This window comes from Coregonus clupeaformis, chromosome 10, assembly GCF_020615455.1.
Source record: "Coregonus clupeaformis isolate EN_2021a chromosome 10, ASM2061545v1, whole genome shotgun sequence".
NCBI classification, from domain to species: domain Eukaryota; kingdom Metazoa; phylum Chordata; class Actinopteri; order Salmoniformes; family Salmonidae; genus Coregonus; species Coregonus clupeaformis.
Window position 1 is genome coordinate 40503373 of NC_059201.1, and position 23653 is coordinate 40527025.

At 46.0% G+C, this 23653-nt stretch overlaps 1 protein-coding gene across 1 annotated transcript in view; it reads left to right on the top strand.

Annotated features, from left to right (window-relative positions):
• The window catches only part of LOC121575146 (nck-associated protein 5-like), a 154683-nt gene that overhangs the window by 1901 nt on the left and 129129 nt on the right, over positions 1-23653 (top strand). The gene's annotated exons all lie outside the window — the stretch shown is intronic.

Sequence of the window (23653 nt, forward strand, 5' to 3'; positions counted from 1 at the left end):
TGGCGTGCAGGTACATTTCCTAGACCCTAGATTTGCGGTGTGTTAAGAGTGGATTGATTTACGTTAGGCTTGGGCAGGATACCGTATTTACTGGGTTATTTGGAAATAGCCACGGGATGTTTTTTTCAATACCATCAATACCCTTAACTATTTCTTTTGAAGTTTTTTTTATTTTATACATTTGAATATTTGTAGCTACCTTTTTTAAGTAAATACCTGCAGTCAACTTGTGCAATAAGTTAGGAGATCAAAAATTCTCATTCTTCGTTTCACCTGTCACATAATTGTTAATTATGAAACTTACCGTAGTCCCCAGTCACGTGGTGTTTGTTTACAAGCACACAATGACGAGAGACCGGAGCCCATCCATTTTGCATACTGCTCCAACAGATCCATAGGCAACGCAAACTCAATTGCACATCACACTGCCCCCGTCACCCACCTAGATAAGAGGAATACCTATGTGAGAATGCTGTTCATTGACTATGTCTCAGCGTTCAACACCATTGTACCCTCCAAGCTTGTCACCAAGCTTAGGACCCTGGGACTGAACACCTCCCTGCGCAACTGGATCCTGGACTTCCGACCCCAGGTAGTGAAGGTAGGCAACATCACCTCCGCCACGCTGACCCTCAACACAGGGGCCCAACAGGGTTGTGTGCTTATTCCCCTCCTGTACTCCCTGTTCACCCACGACTGCTTGGCCACGCATGACTCAAACACCATCATCCAGTTTGCTGATGACATGATGGTGGTAGGACTGATCACCGGTGACCAGGAGGTCAGTGACCTGGCAGTGTGGTGCATGGACAACAACCTCTCCCTCAATGTCAGTAAGACCAAGGAGCTGATTGTGGACTACAGGAAATGGGGGGCGAGCACGCCCCCATCCACATCGACGGGGCTGCAGTGGAGAGGGTCGAGAGGTTCATGTTCCTCGGGGTCCAAATTACTAAGAACCTAAAATGGTCCACACGCGCACAGTCGTGAAGAAGGCGTGACCGCACCTCTTCCCCCTCAGGAGGTTGAAAAAGTTTGGCATGGGCTCTTAAATCCTCAAAGTTATACAGCTGCAACACTGAGAGTATCTTGACTGGCTGCATCACTGCTTGGTATGGCAACAGCACCTCGATCGCATGGCGCTACAGAGGGTGGTGCGGCCAGTCCAGTACATCACTGGGTCCGAGCTCCCTGCCATCCAGGACCTCTATATCAGGCGGTGTGAAAGGAAGGCCCAGAAAATTGGTAAAGACTCCAGCCACCCAAGCCATAGACTCTCTTTGCTTCCGCATGGCAAGCAGTACTGGTGCATCAAGTCTGACACCAACATGCTCCTGAACAGTTTCTATCCCCAAGCCATAATACTGCTAAATAACTAACAAAATGGCTACACAGACTGAGTTTACCCTTTTATTAAGTAATTTATTTGCACTGTCTCTTTGCACACTCACAGGACTCTACACACTCACACACTGACACTCCAACACACACATAACATGCACCCACATTTATACTGACTCAAAATACGCGCGTGTTCACACTCACAATCTTAATTTATGCTGCCTCTACTCTGTTTATCATACAACCTGATACCTAGTCACCTTACCCCTATACACATCTACCTTTATCACTCCAGTATCCCTGCACATTGTAAATATGGTATTGGAACTGACCCTGTATATAGCTTCTTACTTTCTCGTGTTCTTCTTATTAATATTTTTTGTGTGTTTTTGTTCTTTCGACCTGATGTTATTTTTAGTACTACATTGATATTGATTACTGCAATGTTGAATTTAGAGCTTGTAAGAAAGGCATTTTACTGTACTTGTGCATGTGACATTAAAACTTAACTTGATTGAGTCACGCACAGTTGTGCAGCACGTGCCATGTGATTTAGTTACAGTATGGGGTTCACAACTAAATGTTTGCCAGCTAGATATCGTTTAACTATGAAGTTAACTGTCTAAAATGTTCCGCAGTTGTGCATTATTGGTTTGCTAGTTAAGTGGTTAGCTTCTTCCAAAATCAAGCTTTGCTTGGTAACAGCAGAGAATCCCTTCCTGGATCAAGAGCCTTGCTGTCTAATATTTGTTTTGTGTGTGCAGCAAACTGTGTAGTATTTTTGAGTTACTTGTATAACATTATGAGCTGGAATGTCTGTCCTGCAAATATTTTAGGTCAGAGACCTGTATAAAATGTTCGCAATGCGCTCATTAGCATTCTTTATGGGATCTTACATGTACTTGTTAGCATTGCTAACCTTCGGATTACAAATGCTCAGTGGGGTTTGAAAACAGCGGCCCTTCTGTTCAGTGCCAGTATTAACTAATATATCCCAGTATGGCAAAAGGTTGGTATGAATGTATTACAATCTGGATACCGCCCAAGCCTAATTTACGACTTGATTTCATTAGGTCAGTGAGACTGCAGAGAGGCATTACAGAAGCCATAGGTAATCCTTCTAGTCATGAAGCTACAGTATCTCTGACCCTTTTAGGAGATGCAATCAGGTACTGGCCAAGCCATGGGGAAGTCTGTTGGACTCAACTACCATCTGTGCTGGATGGAGTGAGACATTTCAGATGCATGTAACACGGTTCAACTTTGAAACTAGACCTGCTTTCAAACCAGACTTGGTTCCTCTATTCTGAATGTGGGCCCTAGCCAAAAGTAGTGCACTAAATATGAAATAGGGTTTCTTTTTGGGACACAGACCTTGTGTCCAATACTAGATGACACCATTGTTTTCAGATGGAGTGTTGCCAGTAGATCCTCAAACACAATTTTACCGCCAATGTGACCTTGTTTGATATGTAGAGAAGTGAGTATCTGATCACAGTCCGTTGAGCAGCCCAATGCTCAGACACACTCCCACACGTCATTAGCCCCCATTACCCTAACAGACACCTACTCAGGTTGCCGCGTTGCTAAGCATCAACCAATCGCCGGTCCCCTCTTAAACGATAAAGGGAATGAGAGGGGAAGAAATGAGGAAACAATTTAATGTGAGCTCCTTTTGATTTTGTTTCACTTTGATGTAAGTGTGGTTGTCAGGGCTGGTGCTTGCACTGCTTTAAATGGGGAACATCTGTGGCGAGCACTTCGGAGTGCCCCCACCCCCCATCATGGCCTAGTGCTGTGTAATTTGTCAGTGTGCAGATCCAAACCTAATTGGGGTTTCATTTTATTTAACAAGCCTATTTTCTCACTGCACTGTGAAACATCTTAAAGTGCATTTAAAAGGGAATACTCATTACGTTCTGCTAATAGTTTCAGCCCAACCGAATCGCCCTTGTCAATTTTCCTTCACTGTTTGAAGATTGTTTTAGGGATCTTAGGGAGATTTATTTAGGAAGAAATCAGATTGTTTGTGTCAAGATGGTTTTAGTGTGTGATTTATTTGATATTGAGGATATAAATCTATCTGATCTGTACTGTCTTCTGTGATGATGTCTATCACAGTGTCAGTTTGTGCTGCATCAGTATTTGGCTTTATTTTTGGTCTCTTGGACAAGGCACTCCCACAGGGTGTAGTCCCTTTAAATCGACTGCAGGATTTCAGCCAAATTCTCCCTCTCGCCCTCTTTGCCTCTCGCCCTCCCTTCCTCCGTTATTCCATCGTTTTTCGACATTGCTTTGTTCTAATGTTTCAGTCCTCCAGATAATCAAAACATCAATGCTCATTGAAGGCCTTCATCTTGTCCTTCGTTTGTCTAAGGTTGGAGAGTAAATAATCCATGTCTTAGTGGAATATACTGTCTTTGTTATGTAGTTTATTTGACCCTCTATTTAAAGTGAAAAAATCTTACTGATGTTTAGGGACATTTGAACCCTTTCGAAACTGGTTTGCTGACAAGTATAGATCAGTGTGCTGTCTGCCCATTGTGGGAAGTGTTATACCATTATTGAATGCAAGGATTGAATACCTTATCTAGGCCTATACTCTGAACTTTCACATGCCCATCCCAGATGGTGCTCCTCTGGTTTCTATATTCTCGCCTCCCATCTGCCACTCTTTTCTAATCATGCTGAAATCACAAATCCTGCTTAAGGGATCTGCCCCAGCCCTCAACCACAGCAGAAACATCAGCCCTCCCTGCCGCCTGCTCAAAGGCCTTGGTGGGCTGGATTGAGTGAGTGGATTTTATTGTTGTTCAAGAAGTTTAGTCAAACCAATGGTTGATTTTTCTTCGCCTACTGAAGGCACGCGATTATGTTGACCTGTAGTCTGTGTTTTGAAAGGGCTCTGTCTTCCAGGGTATGAATATGTATTCCAGAAATTCAAAACTATTATATGCATGTCTCAAATGGAACCCTATTCCCTACATAGTGCACTACATTTGAACAGCCCTGGTCTCAGGTCGTGCACTATGTAGGGAACAGGGTGCCGTTTGGGATGCACACATACTCTCTCCCTCGACAAGGTGGTCGCAATAATGAGGTCCGCTGAACGTGCCCTCTTCACAACTGTCTTGGTGTGCTTGGACCATGTTAGTTTGTTGGTGATGTGGACACCAAGGAATTGAAGCTCTCATCCTGCTCCGCTACAGCCCCGTTGATGAGAATGGGGGCGTGCTCGGTCCTCTTTTTCCTGTAGTCCACAATCATCTCCTTTGTCTTGATCACGTTGAGGGAGAGGCTGTTGTCCTGGCACCACACGGCCAGGTCTCTGACCTCCTCCCTATAGGCTGTCTCGTCATTGTCGATGATCAGGCCTACCACTGTTGTGTCATTGGCAAACTTAATGATGGTGTTGAAGTCGTGCCTGGCCAGGCAGTCATGGGTGAACAGGGAGTACATGAGGGGACTGAGCACGCACCTGAGGGGTCCCCGTGTTGAGGATCAGCGTGGCAGATGTGTTGTTACCTACCCTTACCACCTGGGGGCGGCACGTCAGAGGTGTTTAGTCCCAGGGTGCTTAGCTTAGTGATGAGCTTTGAGGGCACTATGGTGTTGAACGCTGAGCTGTAGTCAATTAATACCATTCTCACTTAGGTGTTCCTTTTGTCCAGATGTGAAAGGGTGTGGAGTGCAATAGAGATTGCATCATCTGTGGATCTGTTGGGGCGGTATACAAATTGGAGTGGGTCTAGGGTTTCTGGGATAATGGTGTTGATGTGAACCATGACCAGCCTTTCAAAGGACTTCATCAAATCAAATCAAATCAAATTGTATTGGTCACATGCGCCGAATACAACAGGTGCAGACATTACAGTGAAATGCTTACTTACAGCCCTTAACCAACAGTGCATTTATTTTAAACAAAAAAAGTAAGAATAAAACAACAAAAAAAAGTGTTGAGAAAAAAAGAGCGGAAGTAAAAAAGTGACAGTAGGGAGGCTATATATACAGGGGGGTACCGTTGCAGAGTCAATGTGCGGGGGCACCGGCTAGTTGAGGTAGTTGAGGTAATATGTACATGTGGGTAGAGTTAAAGTGACTATGCATAAATACTTAACAGAGTAGCAGCAGCGTAAAAAGGATGGGGTGGGGGGGCAGTGCAAATAGTCCGGGTAGCCATGATTAGCTGTTCAGGAGTCTTATGGCTTGGGGGTAGAAGCTGTTGAGAAGTCTTTTGGACCTAGACTTCATGGCTACAGACGTGAGTGCTACGGGTCGGTAGTCATTTAGGCAGGTTACGTAAGTGTTCTTGGGCACAGGGACTATGGTGGTCTGCTTGAAACAACATGTTGGTATTACAAACTCGGTCAGGGAGAGGTTGAAAATGGCAATGGAGTTGTGCTCTGCTCTGTTCCTGGATAGAGGTTTCCTGTGGTCAACTGGTGGGGGTGGGGTGACCAACGCCTCGGTTATTTTTACAACACTGGTTGCCTCTCAAATGTTCCAGTATTTCCTACATAGAGCCCTATCAGCCCTGGTGCCATTTGGGATGCAACCCCTGTTTCTTAGATCACGTCTGTCCTCTGTGTAGACTATGTGCCCTCTAGATCAGTTGACGACATGCAGAGACACTCACACTCTCTTACCAGGAATATTACAATGACAAAACCCAGTAGTGTTCTCTAGTTTAGTTGCCACAATGTCTAGGTCTCTTTGCTTCAGATGGTTTGACCTTTTTTAAATAAACCCAGTGGTCAATCCCATTACCCTCACTGTATTGCTTTAGGATTTTTCATCTCAACATTGTACAGTATGTTCCAAATAGCATCCTATTCCCTGTGTAGTGCACTACTTTTGACCAGGGCCCATATGGTGCCATTTGGGACAACTTATATATTCTGCTTGTCCAGAATGGCAGTGTTTTGATTAATCCTTGCAACAGATTGGTGGGCAAAGCATTTTGTAATGCACTGACAATGGCAGACTCTGGAGTATTTTAACTAAGCCATCCTGGCACAAGAGACCAACTGGATATTGGAATGGAGACAACATTTAAAGATTTGATTCTATTGTGCCCATGTCCTCCTTAGTTAACCGCCTCCTCATAATGCTTGTCTGCAGTGAACAATACCCCCTTCTCCGCAGAGCCATCCCTAAAAGATAAGTCAACAGGAACTCTCAGGTGACAAGAGGAATATAGGGCCCAAATTCTGTTTTTATAAATTTTGTTTTTCTAGGTTTTTGCTCTCAATCACTTTATTTTTTATTGAAAAACAAAATTGGATGTTCTAAGTCTACAATAATGTTTAAACCACATCAGGAGACCACTGAGGTTAATGCAAGTGCGCACCAGGAAGACCGTTGTTTGGTTAATCGTGTTGCTGTAGCGCTCATGTGATTGCAGAGTTGGCTAAACAAATGGCCACTGGATTGATGCAAATAATCATGATATAATTCTGCCAGGTAGGCATAGGCTACTTTGTAGTAACAATTTTAATTGAGAAGGTTTTTGGGAAAGCCTTTCCATCTCTTCCAGGAGAAATGTTATCATTAGCGTCATCGCTAATGCCTACACCAAGTGTAGACATACGCGTGCAAGGCACACATATACACAGAAAGGGGCATTCCTGTGCTGTTTCAGAAAGTTTCATGAAAATATGAATCACTGATGCATTTTGTTCATGTCTTTTTATTCACGTGGGCAAATTAATTTATTTCCTAAGAAATTCAATAGATTTAGTTGATTTCCTACTAATAAGTTCAACACATTTTTGAATATTGTTGAATTCACTTTTAATGTTTGGGTTCTGTGATTCCGTCAGCAATGCAGATTTTTATAGGGCCCTAAGAATATAACACTGGCAGAAATGGCTCAGATGAATAAAGATGGGGACAGTATGAAAATCACAGCCTCTTTGTGCCTATGTTGACTAGGTCCTCCAGTATAGTACAGCCAGGGAAAAAATTGAAAATTGAGAGGTCTTATCCAAAATTATGCAAAGCTGTGCCCGGGAGGCTAGGAATTGGCTAAGGAGTCTGGCTGATATTTAAACACGGGTGAAATATATGTGCATAGTAATGGAGCTGTAATGGGGACGGGGGCGGGAGATGTGCACTGATCAATTTAGTTGGTCTGATGGGTGTCCCACATACAGTAGAGGACAGCTTCTAGCCACCATCCATACTTTTCACAAAGAGGCAGGGATGCGGGAGGGGGGGGGTGTTCGCTACAACCTAACCCTCCTGATTTGTTCACCACGGGCAGTATAAAAGGCAAGGCAGACAATGTCACAGCGACTGTTATTTCGGTTTGTGTGTTTTAAAGAAGCTGCCACGTGTCAAATTTCACATTCACTTTGACTTTGCTACGGCGGGCTGCAAGGAGGCACGTTTAAATATTTAGCTGTTTGGCTCTAAAAAGCCTCATGTTGTTGCCTGTGCTAAATATTGAGGGTGCAAGATTACAGCTTTGTTGCACTGCAGGTCTGGGATGGGGTATACAGATGTAGGTTCTTAATCCACATCCACGGGCCGCAGTGGAGAAGGTCAAAGCTTCAAGTTCCTCGGCATGCACATCGCTGAGGACCTGAAATGGTCCCTCTACACCGATAGCGTTGTGAAGAAGGCGCAACAGCGCCTCTTCAATCTCAGGAGGCTGAAGAAATTCAGCTTGGCCCCTAAGACCCTCACAAACTTCTACAGATGTGTAACAGATGTATATCGTACTCTCCTTGCGTTGTGTTTTCTCTTAATAAATCACATCAGCCAGTGGTCCCAGTTGAGCATAATTTATTTGTGTTGTTAAATGGGAAACCGCACGTTAGTTGTGCAGAGCTTAACGATATTGATGGCTGTCGATGGCAAAATCCCTTGCATCACATTTTCATACTGGCCGAACAAAATACAATACAAAATATAACGTGTAAATACCTGTTGTTAAATGGGAAACAGCACATTAGTTGTGCAGAGCTTAACGATATTGATGGCTGTCGATGGCAAAATCTGTAACATGAAGGCAACTGTGTTAGCAGTGGGCTCATGTGACCATTACGTCGGTGTATGCTAGCTAATACACTTATCTACAGCAATCATATGCCAAAGCACATCCCAGAAAGCCCCTCAATCCCTAACAGGTACCATATACCCACACATGTATGAATTAGTAACGTACAGCAACCTTGTACACATTGTGAAATATAAAACAGTATTCAGAACATGACCTACCCCTTTTATCACATTTTCATACTGGGAAGACCTGACGTTCACGATTTCCCCCTAGCTGCAAGCGGGGCCAATCACAACACGCCTTATTGTCATCAGAGTTGAACCAACCAATAAGAATGCTTGAACATTAAATGCACATTTCTTTAGAGGCAAGTGGAAACAACCAACCCTGTTACATTCTCCCCTGCTGAATTACACTTGCATACTATAAAGAAACAAAATGAGGTATGCAATACCTTGCAATACATATGTCACCAAATATTCCAGTGCAAAGACTATTCTCAAAAGAGAATTAGGGGAATTCAAAGACCCCGTAGGAAAACATGCCTGTTACATGTTCAGTACACTCAGTGACAATAAGAACCTCAGACAGAAAAAAACTTGGCCAACTTGACCTCTGACCCATGACCTCTATGGGGTCTCTTGAAAGTTAAAAAAAAGAAATGTGGGCTACAGACTTGGATTCTAATCCTACACCCACACAGGTATTCTAATGAATTCTGTATGAAAAACCCTCTGTGTTTGCATAGTCTCTGAGTCTCACTGGGCGTTTCCTAACCCGACCAGCCCCTGATCTGACAGGCCTAACAGAGTTATTACGTTTAACCTGTTCACCCACATTTACGTCATTTAGCAGACGCTCTTATCCAGAGCGACTTAAAAAATTGGTGCATTCACCTTATAGCCAGTGGGATAACCACTTTACTTTTTTTGTGGGGGGGGGGGTAGAAGGATTACTTTATCCTATCCCAGGTATTCCTTAAAGAGGTGGGGTTTCAAATGTCTCCGGAAGGTGGTGAGTGACTCCGCTGTCCTGGCGTCGTGAGGGAGCTTGTTCCACCATTGGGGTGCCAGAGCAGCGAACAGTTTTGACTGGGCTGAGCGGGAACTGTGCTTCAGCAGAGGAATGGGAGCCAGCAGGCCAGAGGTGGATGAACGCAATGCCCTTGTTTGGGTGTAGGGACTGATCAGAGCCTGAAGGTACGGAGGTGCCGTTCCCCTCACAGCTCCGTAGGCAAGCACCATGGTCTTGTAGCAGATGCGAGCTTCAACTGGAAGCCAGTGGAGTGTGCAGAGGAGCGGGGTGACGTGAGAGAACTTGGGAAGGTTGAACACCAGACGGGCTGCGGCATTCTGGATGAGTTGTAGGGGTTTAATGGCACAGGCAGGGAGCCCAGCCAACAGCGAGTTGCAGTAATCCAGACGGGAGATGACAAGTGCCTGGATTAGGACCTGTGCCGCTTCCTGTGTGAGGCAGGGTCGTACTCTCCGAATGTTGTAGCGCATGAACCTACAGGATCGGGTCACCGCCTTGATGTTAGCGGAGAACGACAGGGTGTTGTCCAGGGTCACGCCAAGGCTCTTCGCACTCTGGGAGGAGGACACAACGGAGTTGTCAACCGTGATGGCGAGATCATGAAACGGGCAGTCCTTCCTCGGGAGGAAGAGCAGCTCCGTCTTGCCAAGGTTCAGCTTGAGGTGGTGATCCGTCATCCATACTGATATGTCTGCCAGACATGCAGAGATGCGATTCGCCACCTGGTTATCAGAAGGGGGAAAGGAGAAGATTAGTTGTGTCGTTTGCGTAGCAATGATGGGAGAGGCCATGTGAGGATATGACGGAGCCAAGTAACTTGGTGTATAGCGAGAATAGGAGAGGGCCTAGAACTGAGCCCTGGTGGACACCAGTGGTGAAAGCACGTGGTGCAGAGACAGCTTCTCGCCACGCCACTTGGTAGGAGCGACCGGTCAGGTAGGATGCAATCCAAGAGTGAGCCGCGCCGGAGATGCCCAGCTCGGAGAGAGTGGAGAGGAGGATCTGATGGTTCACAGTATCAAAGGCAGCAGATAGGTCTAGAAAGACAAGAGCAGAGGAGAGAGAGTTAGCTTTAGCAGTGCGGAGAGCCTCCGTGACACAGAGAAGAGCAGTCTCAGTTGAATGACCAGTCTTGAAACCTGACTGGTTTGGATCAAGAAGGTCATTCTGAGAGAGATAGGAAGAGAGTTAGCTAAAGACGGCACGCTCAATAGTTTTGGAGAGAAAATAAAGAAGGGATACTGGTCTGTAGTTGTTGACATCAGAGGGATCGAGTGTTGGTTTTTTGAGAAGGGGTGCAACACTCGCTCTCTTGAAGACGGAAGGGACATAGCCAGCGGTCAAGGATGAGTTGATCAGCGAGGTGAGGTAAGGGAGAAGGTCACCGGAGATGGTCTGGAGAAGAGCGGAGGGGATAGGGTCAAGCGGGCAGGTTGTTGGGCGGCCACCTACAACCACTACTGGTGGGTCACTGTCCACAGTCGGTGTATAGTCAAGGGTTCTGTGACTGTTGCTGGAGCTTGTGCTACCAGCGGCATCTTCAGAATGCCTTTCTTCTTCAGAGGGTTCGGACATTTCTTCTCCAAAGGTTAGCTCTGACATGCTTGTGGCACCCTCAGAATGTGGTGAGTCCTCGCCAGTGGCCCATCTTCCAGCACATCTGGGGTTTATTTTTCAGGGTACTTCGGCTGTGCTTCCCCCGAGGTCTGTTCTGATACCCACACCCTAGTCCTCTCACCAATGTCAATTTCTGGTATATCGTTCATGGATGAGTCCTCCATCTCCTCACTCGGATCCTCACGGTCTCCCGTATTAGGTGTCTCCAAGGCAGTGTCGGGGAGAGGCAAGAAGTGTACAGGCATTATCAGATTACGGTGGACCGTTTTTCTCCTGGCCAGTTGACATGTTCTGTATCTTGAAGATGTGGATGTCACTATTCTTCTCCGTAACAATATAGAGGTTGTTCTCCCAACGATCCGCCAGCTTTCTCTTTCCACGTTCACCCTTATTCGCCAGCAGCACCCGATCACCGACCTCCACTGGAGCTCCTCTGATCTTCCTGCCGTAGAGGCCCGAATGCCTCAACTGTTTGGTTGCCGACACCTGTACCGTCTCCATGGCCTCCCTCAGGTCTCTCGTCAGGGACTTGATGTACTCGTCATAGTCTACAACCTCTGAGTCTTGCAGCACAGTACCAAACATCATGTCGACAGGCAGACGTGGGGTTCTCCCAAATATCAACTGGAAAGGGGCGTAGCCCGTGGTTTCATGGACTGTACAGTTGTAGGCGAAGGTCAACGACTTCAGCTTCTGGGGCCACCTGTGCTTCGCTCTCGCAGGTAAAGCCCTGATCATATTTCCCAGCGTTCTATTTAACTTTTCGACTCCCCCATTCCCCATCGGATGGTAGGGAGTTGTGTGCGACTTCTGGACTCCTGCAGCACTCCGCAATCAATTTACTTTCAAAGTTGGCCCCTTGGTCAGAGTGGATACGACGAGGAAAACCATACACACACAGAAGATGTTGTTCCACAGCTGAAGTGCCACTGCTTTAGCTGATTGGTTCGGACACAAGAAGGCGTGGGCCATCTTAGTAAAATGATCAGTGACAACCAGAACATCCAAGGACTTATTGTTGGAGTCTTCAGCAGACCAGAAGTCCACACACACCAACTTGAGGGGCTCAGTCGTGATGATGTTCTCCAATGGAGCTCTGGCCTCAGGCTCGGGGGCCTTACTGAACACACACCTCTTGCAGGTCTTGACATACTCTCTCACATCCGACTCCAGACCATGCCAGAAGAACCTCTGTCTCGTCAAGTACAATGTCCGCTGTTGCCCCTGATGACCGGCTTCATCGTGGACACCCTTCAAAACTGTCGCCCTCATTGAGGTGGGTACTACATACTGGTACGTCTTCTTCTTTTGATAGCAAACTTTTGGTAACGCGATATAGTACACCCATTTTCAGTGAGCTTCTCCCAGGTCTTCAGAATCCGCAGAGCCTTGAGTGGTTCATGGCCACGTTCCCTCCTAGAAGGTCTACGGCCCCTGTCCACGTAGAAGACAACTCTGGCGAGTGCGTCATCTTGGCGCTGCTTTGATATCAGGTCATCACGGGATAGCACTCTCACATCTGACATCTCAGATGGCACCAGTGACTGAGTGAGCTGAGGCAGTAGCAGCGCACAGTTCTGTAGACCAGCCTCCCCTTGCGACCTCAGGACTGCTGACACCACTTCCTTTGACAGATAACCAGGAGAAGGATAGGAGGTAGTTTGGCAGTCCATGACAATTTCACAGGCATCTGCCTCAATTGACGGTGAGCAGCTTTCGAGGTCGAATGGGTGGTTCGACCAGCGGAACACATCTTGCACCTTCTCAGCATGTACTCCAGCAGCTTCTTCCAGCAAGGCCTTGTATGGAACCCTTGTGATGCGGTGGAGAGCGCTCGGCTGCACAAATGGCTGTCTACTGAGTGCATCAGCAATTACATTTTTGGGACCAGTGATGTACTTGATGTCAAACCTCGAATGGAGCGAGTTTAGCAACCCATCTCTGTTCACAGGCGTTCAATTTGGGCTTGGACAGGATGTACGTCAATGGGTTGTTGTCTGTCCATACAGTAAAAGGCTTGCCCCTTAGCCAATGACTAAACTTCTCGCAGACGGCCCAGCGTAAAGCAAAAAACTCTAACCTATGGGCAGGATACTTTGACTGTGCATAAGTAAGTGATTTGCTAGCGAATGCTACGGGTCTGGCTGCAGACCCATCCTCTGGCACCTGGGAGAGGACCGCACCTAATCCATTACTAGATGCGTCTACAGACAGCAAGAAAGGTCTACTAAAATCAGGGTGGGCTAGCATGACCTGATCGAGGAGAGCTTGTTTCAACTGACTAAAGGCCTGTTTGCACTCACCAGTCCAGTCTGCTGCTGTGAGTTTCCTATGTATTCCTCTTTTCCTCTTGCCTTTCCCATGGCGTGGTGCCTTGGTCCCCATTGTCAGCCCATGCAGCGGCTTAGCGATGGTGGAGCACCCCTCAATGAACTGCTGGTAATAGACTATCATTCCGAGAAAGGACCATATCTTCCCTTGAGATGGCACGTCCGTGTTATCCTCCATGAGATCCTTCTCTGTCATCCCTGCAATAGCCTTCACTTTTTCTGGGTCTGTGGCCACACCTCCTTCACTGATGACATGCCCCAAGAACCGCACTGACCTCTTCATGAAATGGCATTTCTTTGGAGACAATTTCAGATTATGGGCTTTGAAACGCTCAAAAACTGACTCCAAGCGTTGCAATCCAAGTTCTTCAGTCGGGGCAAAAACCAGCACATCGTCCAGGTAGCATAGAAGGCTAGAAAAATGTTGATCACCAAAAATGCTCAACATCATCCTCATGAATGTAGCTGGGCTGTTGCATAGTCCTTGTGGAAGACTGTTATATTCATATAACCCAAAAGGAGAAGTGAAGGCTGTAAACGTCTTGTCGTCTTCATGCATCCATTGTAGAGAAGAAGGCATTGCCACCCAAGGCCGCCAGAGCATCAGCTTGGTGAGGTAGAGGGTGAGCATCCTTTACGGTGCGAGCGTTGAGCCATCGGAAGTCTGTACACAGTCTCAGATCACCAGACTTCTTCCAGACCAGCACGAGCGGGGAGGCATACTCACTGCTGGATTTCCTGATTTTATCTCTAGCTCTTCCATCTCATCCAAGGCCTGCCTGAGCTTGTCATAATGGTTAGGGGAGAGCCTACAGTAAGGTAGCCTAAAAGGCTTAGTGTCACTGAGTCTGATGCGATGGATATATCCAGTAGCCTTCCCGCAATCTAGTTTGTGCCGGGAGAAGATAGACTCATAGCGGGCTATAAGCTGAACTAGCCTGGCCTTACACTGTTGCGACAACTGAGTGGACTCAATGTCAATGTCACCTAGCCCTAACTCGTGCAACACCTCACTTGTCACTCTGTGCGGTTTGACGGTACTGTCAACGGTCAAGCTATCTCCACTACCATTGTCAAAGTCTGGATTGTCCTCCATTTTGTGTACCTGCTGCACCAGGGGGACCGGTTCGACAGTGGGCCTATCCATATAGTCAGTGTCAAAGTCCTCTAATGCCATGCAAGGAAAAACGTCCGCTATCTTGGCATTGCGTCTCACTGTTACTGGCTTTGGTGAGGGATTGATAACTTTGACAGGGACCCAGCCATCGCTCCACAATGTTGCTACTGTTCTCCCCACTAGGATGTTTTTTGGTCTTGAGCGTGCCCTCGTAGGCTCAATAACGACAGCACTGCCCGCGGATACATTTTGAGGCCTACACAGCCGGCCCCAGACTAAATGTTCCTGCATAGGCTCCAATGTGACCGCCCGCTTCAGCCTTACTGTACCCACTCTTTCTGGCACTTCGGTCCCTTTCCATCTCTCTACATTAGCCAGCAGACGGAACAGTTTGTCATCTCCATTGTGTTCAGATGATGACATCTTCTCCCAGAAGTCACCAGTCGTCTTCAGCTCCATGATGAGGTTTTTTATCACGTTGCTGCCTAGGATGAGCTCATCACGTTGGCCATCCACTACTAGAACAGGGACAGAGACACTGCTGCCATACACAGACAGATTCAATTCACACACACCTACAGGCTTGGTCTTCAACCCCCCGCAGCCAACCAACACCACTTCAGTCGGACTGAGGGAGCCACTCTTGAGCACACCTGCTTTCTCAAGGCATGGCACCACTGTTGAGCTCAATGTGTATGCCATAGAACCGCTGTCAATCATAGCGCTCACCTCTATAACATCCCCCAGTAACACCCTAGTATAGAAGAGTTCATCGTTGTGGAGCACTCTCTGTATTTTGCATAATGACTTTCGTTCGACTTGACTTCATCACAAACCCTTGAATATATTGACTCTAAATCTACACCACTATCTGATTGGGGCACCTCACAAGGCCCAGCACTTCCCCCCATCCTGTGCGGGCCAGCTAGTTTTCCTGCCGCTGTGTCGTGTTGCTGTCTGATGGAGGGACGGGAGTTACCGATGAAGTGCGAGGGCATTCTTGACGTGTGTGCCCCGCTGCATAACAGAGGGAGCATAGGTGGTTAGAATAACAATGATCCATTGTGCTGTGATTCGCATCCCCACACACTTTGCATTGCAAAGACGGGTTCTCCCTTCTCCTGGGCCTCCTCTGGAAACGGTTATCATAGCCGCCTACAGGTTGCTGTGGCCTCTGCTCCAAGACCCGGGCTGCTGCAAGGGGTCCGGGCAGTTTGCAACAGCCGACACTGGCCTACTTACTTCCTGCATCAGTGTGGTGACCAGTGGGGCCAGCCGCAAGGGACGTGGAGCCTTGCACTTCCTCTGGTACTCCTCCAGCCTGCCATGGACCTCTGCAGCCGTCCACTCATGCAATGGTTTGCACATGAATATCAATGACAGCTCTGGGTTCGGACAGTGCTTGATGAACATGACAGTCAGAACACGTGATGGATTGTCTAGCTCCTTGTTCTGCCTCTTCAAACAGTCCTCTGCCACCTCTATGGCCCTGTTCAGTCTGATCCAGTAATCAAATGGAGTCTCCCCTTCCATTGGCAACGTAGAATAAACATCAGCTAGGGGCATGTCAGAGTTGATTGTGTCGCTAAAGTGATGCTTCAGAATGTCAAAAACTGGTCTAGGGCCCTGGCTTAAGTCAACTGGGTTACTGCGTAGGCTTACTCTTACCACGTCACGTGCCCGCCCTGACAGCTTACCCAAAACTTCATCTGACCTCTCCTGCCCACCATAGCCCTTCTTCTGCATGTACACTAACATGGTCTCCTCCCACTCATGCACTGTGCATTCCTCTGAACCATCCCCCCTGAAACAGACTGGTTCCCTGACATCATTTTTCACCACTACATTTAGACTAGAGCTGGCCCCAGCCTTGGAACCACATTATCAACCTTCTGTCCCACCCAATCTCCCATAGCCTTTGATTCCAAACAAGAGGCAGGATTTTCACCTATGGAGTAACCTATCTGCTTAACAATGCCCGCCAGGAAATCCATGGACACATCCTCCATCCTAGGACTAGGTGAAACTGGCTCGAATGCACCGAGTTGAGGTAGCTCTAAATCATGTGGAAAGCGCACACTTGCCTGTGCAGTTGGCCTGGCCAGAGGTGTGGAAGTCACTGGATAAATAGTTGCCCCACTGGCGGTGAAGGGTTAAACATGAAAACTCCCCTACCTCTCCCAAAACGTTCCATTTTTTTATTTTTAACACAATCAATATGAACACTTCTATAAAATCAGCTTCAACATAATGCACTCAAAATAAAAGTTCAGTAGTAGTTGTCTAACAATACCAAGAATCAACACAGAAAATTAACAAACGCCTTAAAAAAATAAAAGGGAACACTTAAACAACACAATGTAACTCCAAGTCAATCACACTTCTGTGAAATCAAACTGTCCACTTAGGAAGCAACACTGATTGACAATACATTTCACATGCTGTTGTGCAAATGGAATAGACAACAGGTGGAAATTATAGGCAATTAGCAAGACACCCCCAATAAAGGACTGGTTTTGCAGGTGGTGACCACAGACCACTTCTCAGTTCCTATGCTTCCTGGCTGATGTTTTGGTCACTTTTGAATGCTGGCGGTGCTTTCACTCTAGTGGTAGCATGAGACGGAGTCTACAACCCACACAAGTGGCTCAGGTAGTGCAGCTCATCCAGGATGGCACATCAATGCAAGCTGTGGCAAGAAGGTTTGCTGTGTCTGTCAGCGTAGTGTCCAGAGCATGGCGGCGCTACCAGGAGACAGGCCAGTACATCAGGAGATGTGGAGGAGGCCGTAGGAGGGCAACAACCCAGCAGCAGGACCGCTACCTCCGCCTTTGTGCAAGGAGGAGCAGGAGGAGCACTGCCAGAGCCCTGCAAAATGACCTCCAGCAGGCCACAAATGTGCATGTGTCTGCTCAAACGGTCAGAAACAGACTCCATGAGGGTGGTATGAGGGCCGACGTCCACAGGTGGGGGTTGTGCTTACAGCCCAACACCGTGCAGGACGTTTGGCATTTGCCAGAGAACACCAAGATTGGCAAATTCGCCACTGGCGCCCTGTGCTCTTCACAGATGAAAGCGGGTTCACACTGAGCACATGTGACAGACGTGACAGAGTCTGGAGACGCCGTGGAGAACGTTCTGCTGCCTGCAACATCCATGACCGGTTTGGCGGTGGGTCAGTCATGGTGTGGGGTGGCATTTTTTGGGGGGCCGCACAGCCCTCCATGTGCTCGCCAGAGGTAGCCTGACTGCTATTAGGTACCGAGATGAGATCCTCAGACCCCTTGTGAGACCATATGCTGGTGCGGTTGGCCCTGGGTTCCTCCTAATGCAAGACAATGCTAGACCTCATGTGGCTGGAGTGTGTCAGCAGTTCCTGCAAGAGGAAGGCAATGATGCTATGGACTGGCCCGCCCGTTCCCCAGACATGAATCCAATTGAGCACATCTGGGACATCATGTCTCGCTCCATCCACCAACGCCACGTTGCACCACAGACTGTCCAGGAGTTGGCGGATGCTTTAGTCCAGGTCTGGGAGGAGATCCCTCAGGAGACCATCCGCCACCTCATTAGGAGCATGCCCAGGCGTTGTAGGGAGGTCATGCAGGCACGTGGAGGCCACACACACTACTGAGCCTCATTTTGACTTGATTTAAGGACATTACATCAAAGTTGGATCAGCCTGTAGTGTGGTTTTCCACTTAAATTTTGAGGGTGACTCCAAATCCAGACCTCCATGCGTATCAATAACTTTGATTTTAGAATTTGATCACCCTGTTGCAGGAAATGTGTATTCAAGGTTTAAAAAGGCTTCTGAAGTTTGTAATTTCGCACTTTTTTAAATGGCAGATTTCATTTGTCCTAACAAAACATTTATCAACCCCTAAAAAAATGTAAATTTATTAATGTATAATCCACACAATAATTCACATTTCCTTTTGCTGCAGGATAATTTCCCTGCTGTGAGAAACGGGTCAAATTAAGATCCTATATCTGTATAAAGGGGTTGTATACCCAAATCTCTACCTTAGTGGATTGATATCGCTAACATGGCTAGATGGCAGGCAGCGCTTTAGCTTTTCTATGGGGAATTAAAATGAAATATGAGTTCTCAACCGGCTACTCCTGCACTAGAAGAGAATAGTATAAGCAGGCCCACGGATCAATGCCTAAAGACAAAAAGAAATAGGGGACTCAATTTACTGTTGAGAGTTAGAACAGTACAATACACAAGGTGCAATTTTGAATTTGGTTGCGCATCAGCAGTTTCTCTTGTCAGTCACTGACAGTCACTTAATTAGCCCATATCAGCTAAATGTTCTTTTTATTGGTAAATTAATCTAGCGGCCAGTTATCTAAACTTGTAGTAATCATGGTCGAATTACCGACCGGGGGGGCCCCATGTTAACTGCAAACATTTCTCTCCACCCTATGGCAAAATGTGTAGAATTTCTTCGGGCCCCCAAAAGGCTAGGGCTGACTCTGACTGCATGTGTCGGTATGGATGTGATTATGCAGACCAGCGATAAATTCCAACCCCATGATTTTAAATTCAGATTTTTTTGTATAGAGTGACATGGGGATGCTTGAACTGTTGTTTCAGTGTTCTGTATGTAAACAAAAAATGTGGTCAGTCCTGGCAGATGTTTACCTACACTACATGACTTTGTTGTCCTTAAGCCATTTTGCCAATTCCTCCTGACAGTGCTGGTGTAACTGATTCAGGTTTGTAGGCCTCCTTGCTCGCACACGCTTTTTTCAGATTTTCTACAGGATTGAGGTCAGGGCTTTGCAGTGTCCACTCCAATACCTTGACCTTGTTGTCCTTAAGCCATTTTGCCACAACTTTGGAAGTATGCTTGGGGTCATTGTCCATTTGGAAGAACCATTTGCGACCAAGCTTTAACTTCCTGACTGATGTCTTGATGTTGCTTCAATATATCCACATACTTTTCCTTCCTCATGATGCCATCTATTTTGTGAAGTGCACCAGTCCCTCCTGCAGCAAAGCACCCCCACAGCATGATGCTGCCACCCCGTGCTTCACGGTTTGGATGGTGTTCTTCGGATGCAAGCATCCCCCTTTTTCCTCCAAACATAACGATGGTCATTATGGCCAAACAGTTCTATTTTTGTTTCATCAGACCAGAGGACATTTCTCCAAAAAGTACAATCTTTGTCTCCATGTGCAGTTGCAAACCGTAGTCTGGCTTTTTTATGGCGGTTTTGGAGCAGTGGCTTCTTCCTTGATGAGCGACCTTTCAGGTTATGTCGATATAGGGCTCGTTTTACTGTGGATATAGATACTTTTGTACCTGTTTCCTCCAGCATCTTCACAAGGTCCTATGCTGTTGTTCTGGGATTGATTTGCACTTTTTGCACCAAAGTACGTTCATCTCTAGGAGACAGAACGCGTCTCTTTCCTGAGCGGTATGATGGCTGCGTGGTCCCATTGTGTTTATACTTGCGTACTATTGTTTGTACAGATGAACGTGGTACCTTCAGGCGTTTGGAAATTGCTCCCAAGGATGAACCAGACTTGTGGAGGTCTACACATTTTTTTCGGAGGTCTTGGCTGATTTCTTTTGATTTTCCCATAATGTCAAGCAAAGAGGCACTGCGTTTGAAGGTAGGCCTTGAAATACATCCACAGGTACACCTCCAATTGACTCAAATGATGTCAATTAGCCTATCAGAAGCTTCTAAAGCCATGACATCATTTTCTGGAATTTTCCAAGCTGTTTAAAGGCACAGTCAACTTAGTGTATGTAACTTCTGACCCATTGGAATTGTGATACAGTGAATTATAAGTGAAATAATCTGTCTGTAAACAATTGTTGGAAAAATTACTTGTGTCATGCACAAAGTAGATGTCCTAACCGACTTGCCAAAACTATAGTTTGTTAACAAGAAATTTGTGGAGGGGTTGAAAAACAAGTTTTAATGACTCCAACCTAAGTGTATGTAAACTTCCCACTTCAACTGTGTGTGTGTATATATTACACACACTACCGTTCAAAAGTTTGGGGTCACTTAGAAATGTCCTTGTTTTAGAAAGAAAAGCAAAAAAAATAGTCAATTTTAAAATAACATCAAATTGATCAGAAATACAGTGTAGACATTGTTAATGTTGTAAATGGCTATTGTAGCTGGAAACGGCTTTTATTTATAAAAAAAAAAAAAAAAAGCCAAGAAACTGAAGATCTCGTACAACGCTGTGTACTACTCCCTTCACAGAACAGCGCAAACTGGCTCTAACCAGAATAGAAAGAGGAGTGGGAGGCCCCGGTGTACAACTGAGCAAGAGGACAAATACATGAGTGCCTAGTTTGAGAAACAGATGCCTCACAGGTCCTCAACTGGCAGCTTCATTAAATAGTACCCGCAAAACACCAGTCTCAACGTCAACAGTGAAGAGGCGACTCCGGGATGCTGACCTAGGCAGAGTTGTTTGTATGGTATGTATGGAGTGTACAGTGGGGAGAACAAGTATTTGATACACTGCCGATTTTGCAGGTTTTCCTACTTACAAAGCATGTAGAGGTCTGTAATTTTTATCTTAGGTACACTTCAACTGTGAGAGACAGAATCTAAAACAAAAATCCAGAAAATCACATTGTATGATTTTTAAGTAATTAATTTGCATTTTATTGCATGACATAAGTATTTGATACATCAGAAAAGCAGAACTTAATATTTGGTACAGAAACCTTTGTTTGCAATTACAGAGATCATACGTTTCCTGTAGGTCTTGACCAGGTTTGCACACACTGCAGCAGGGATTTTGGCCCACTCCTCCATACAGACCTTCTCCAGATCCTTCAGGTTTCGGGGCTGTCGCTGGGCAATACGGACTTTCAGCTCCCACCAAAGATTTTCTATTGGGTTCAGGTCTGGAGACTGGCTAGGCCACTCCAGGACCTTGAGATGCTTTTTACGGAGCCACTCCTTAGTTGCCCTGGCTGTGTGTTTCGGGTCGTTGTCATGCTGGAAGATCCAGCCACGACCCATCTTCAATGCTCTTACTGAGGGAAGGAGGTTGTTGGCCAAGATCTCGCGATACATGGCCCCATCCATCCTCCCCTCAATACGGTGCAGTCGTCCTGTCCCCTTTGCAGAAAAGCATCCCCAAAGAATGATATTTCCACCTCCATGCTTCACGGTTGGGATGGTGTTCTTGGGGTTGTACTCATCCTTCTTCTTCCTCCAAACACGGTGAGTGGAGTTTAGACAAAAGCTCTCTTTTTGTCTCATCAGACCACATGACCTTCTCCCATTCCTCCTCTGGATCATCCAGATGGTCATTGGCAAACTTCAGACGGGCCTGGACATACGCTGGCTTGAGCAGGGGGACCTTGCGTGCGCTGCAGGATTTTAATCCATGACGGCGTAGTGTGTTACTAATGGTTTTCTTTGAGACTGTGGTCCCAGCTTTCTTCAGGTCATTGACCAGGTCCTGCCGTGTAGTTCTGGGCTGATCCCTCACCTTCCTCATGATCATTGATGCCCCACGAGGTGAGATCTTGCATGGAGCCCCAGACTGAGGGTGATTGACCGTCATCTTGAACTTCTTCCATTTTCTAATAATTGCGCCAACAGTAGTTGCCTTCTCACCAAGCTGCTTGCCTATTGTCCTGTAGCCCATCCCAGCCTTGTGCAGGTCTACAATTGTATCCCTGATGTCCTTACACAGCTCTCTGGTCTTGGCCATTGTGGAGAGGTTGGAGTCTGTTTGATTGAGTGTGTGGACAGGTGTCTTTTATACAGGTAACGAGTTCAAACAGGTGCAGTTAATACAGGTAATGAGTGGAGAACAGGAGGGCTTCTTAAAGAAAAACTAACAGGTCTGTGAGAGCCGGAATTCTTACTGGTTGGTAGGTGATCAAATACTTATGTCATGCAATAAAATGCAAATTAATTACTTAAAAATCATACAATGTGATTTTCTGGATTTTTGTTTTAGATTCCGTCTCTCACAGTTGAAGTGTACCTATGATAAAAATTACAGACCTCTACATGCTTTGTAAGTAGGAAAACCTGCAAAATCGGCAGTGTATCAAATACTTGTTCTCCCCACTGTATGTATGGATGTATGGAAGTATGTATGTGGAAATAGCCACGGGATGGTTTTTCAATACCGTTAACTATTTCTTTACATTTTAATATTTGTTGCTACTTTTTAAGTAAATACCTGCAGTCAACTTGTGCAATATGTTAGGAGATAAAGCAGATTGCATTCTTAATTTCACCTGTCACATTTATTTTACATTATGAAGCTTACCGTAGTTCCCCAGAACAGTTGAGGCAGTCACGTTTTTGTTTGTAAATAGCACAACTGGAGAAAGCGGGAGCAGGTGAGTCCAGCTGTGTATTGACAGGGGTCGCGTTTTATATTGAAGGTCAAGTGTTTTTTTTGCTTCAATTGAGTGATCAGGGATGTGCAACTTTAGTTTTCATTCAAAGAAGTTAGCACAACACATTCGACAGAAAATGGCTTAATTTTAATCGGATGACAACCGAAGTGCAACGCTATTTGGCTGGCAGCCACACAAGTGAGCTAAATGAGCTTACGATGAAAAGGCAAGGTATTTTTTGTTTTCTTACATATTTCTTTTTATAATAGAAAGAATGTAGCCAGCTATATTTCCTAATGTTTATCTTCAAGTTAATCTTGCATTTTACGGGAGGAAAGTAGGTACCCGAGGAGAAAAGTAGCTACACATCAGTCAGAGCGCTTTCTGCTGATAGAATGCCCGTTCGTCTGATGTCGAGCAGAAATTACAATAAGAAGCATTTTAGATCTGTATTTACAAAACACAGCAAGATATTTCTTATGCATTGTATCTTTTTTTCCTGCGTGAACAACAAATAATTCTGCGTTAACACGACCCCCTAAGTTTAACTTGCTAGTTATCTAAGTAAGTGGCTGAATTAATAAGGTGACGGGGCATCATATTGTGTTGGCTTTCTGCCGTATTCGAGGAGTCAATGCCCCTTTTTAGGAATGAGTTCTCTGTACAGCTGCCACTTATCTTTTGATTTCCTTGCTTTTTTTCTCCTCTCAGTTCTTGGCCGGTTTGCTCCTCCCCCATCTTCTCAGAGCAGGCAGGCCTCCAGAGCGAGTACTGTTCATTTGCACAATGTCTCTCGTTCACATTCGCTTGTAAATGTCTAAACTCATCAAAAAAGGTAACTTTATGAGCTGGA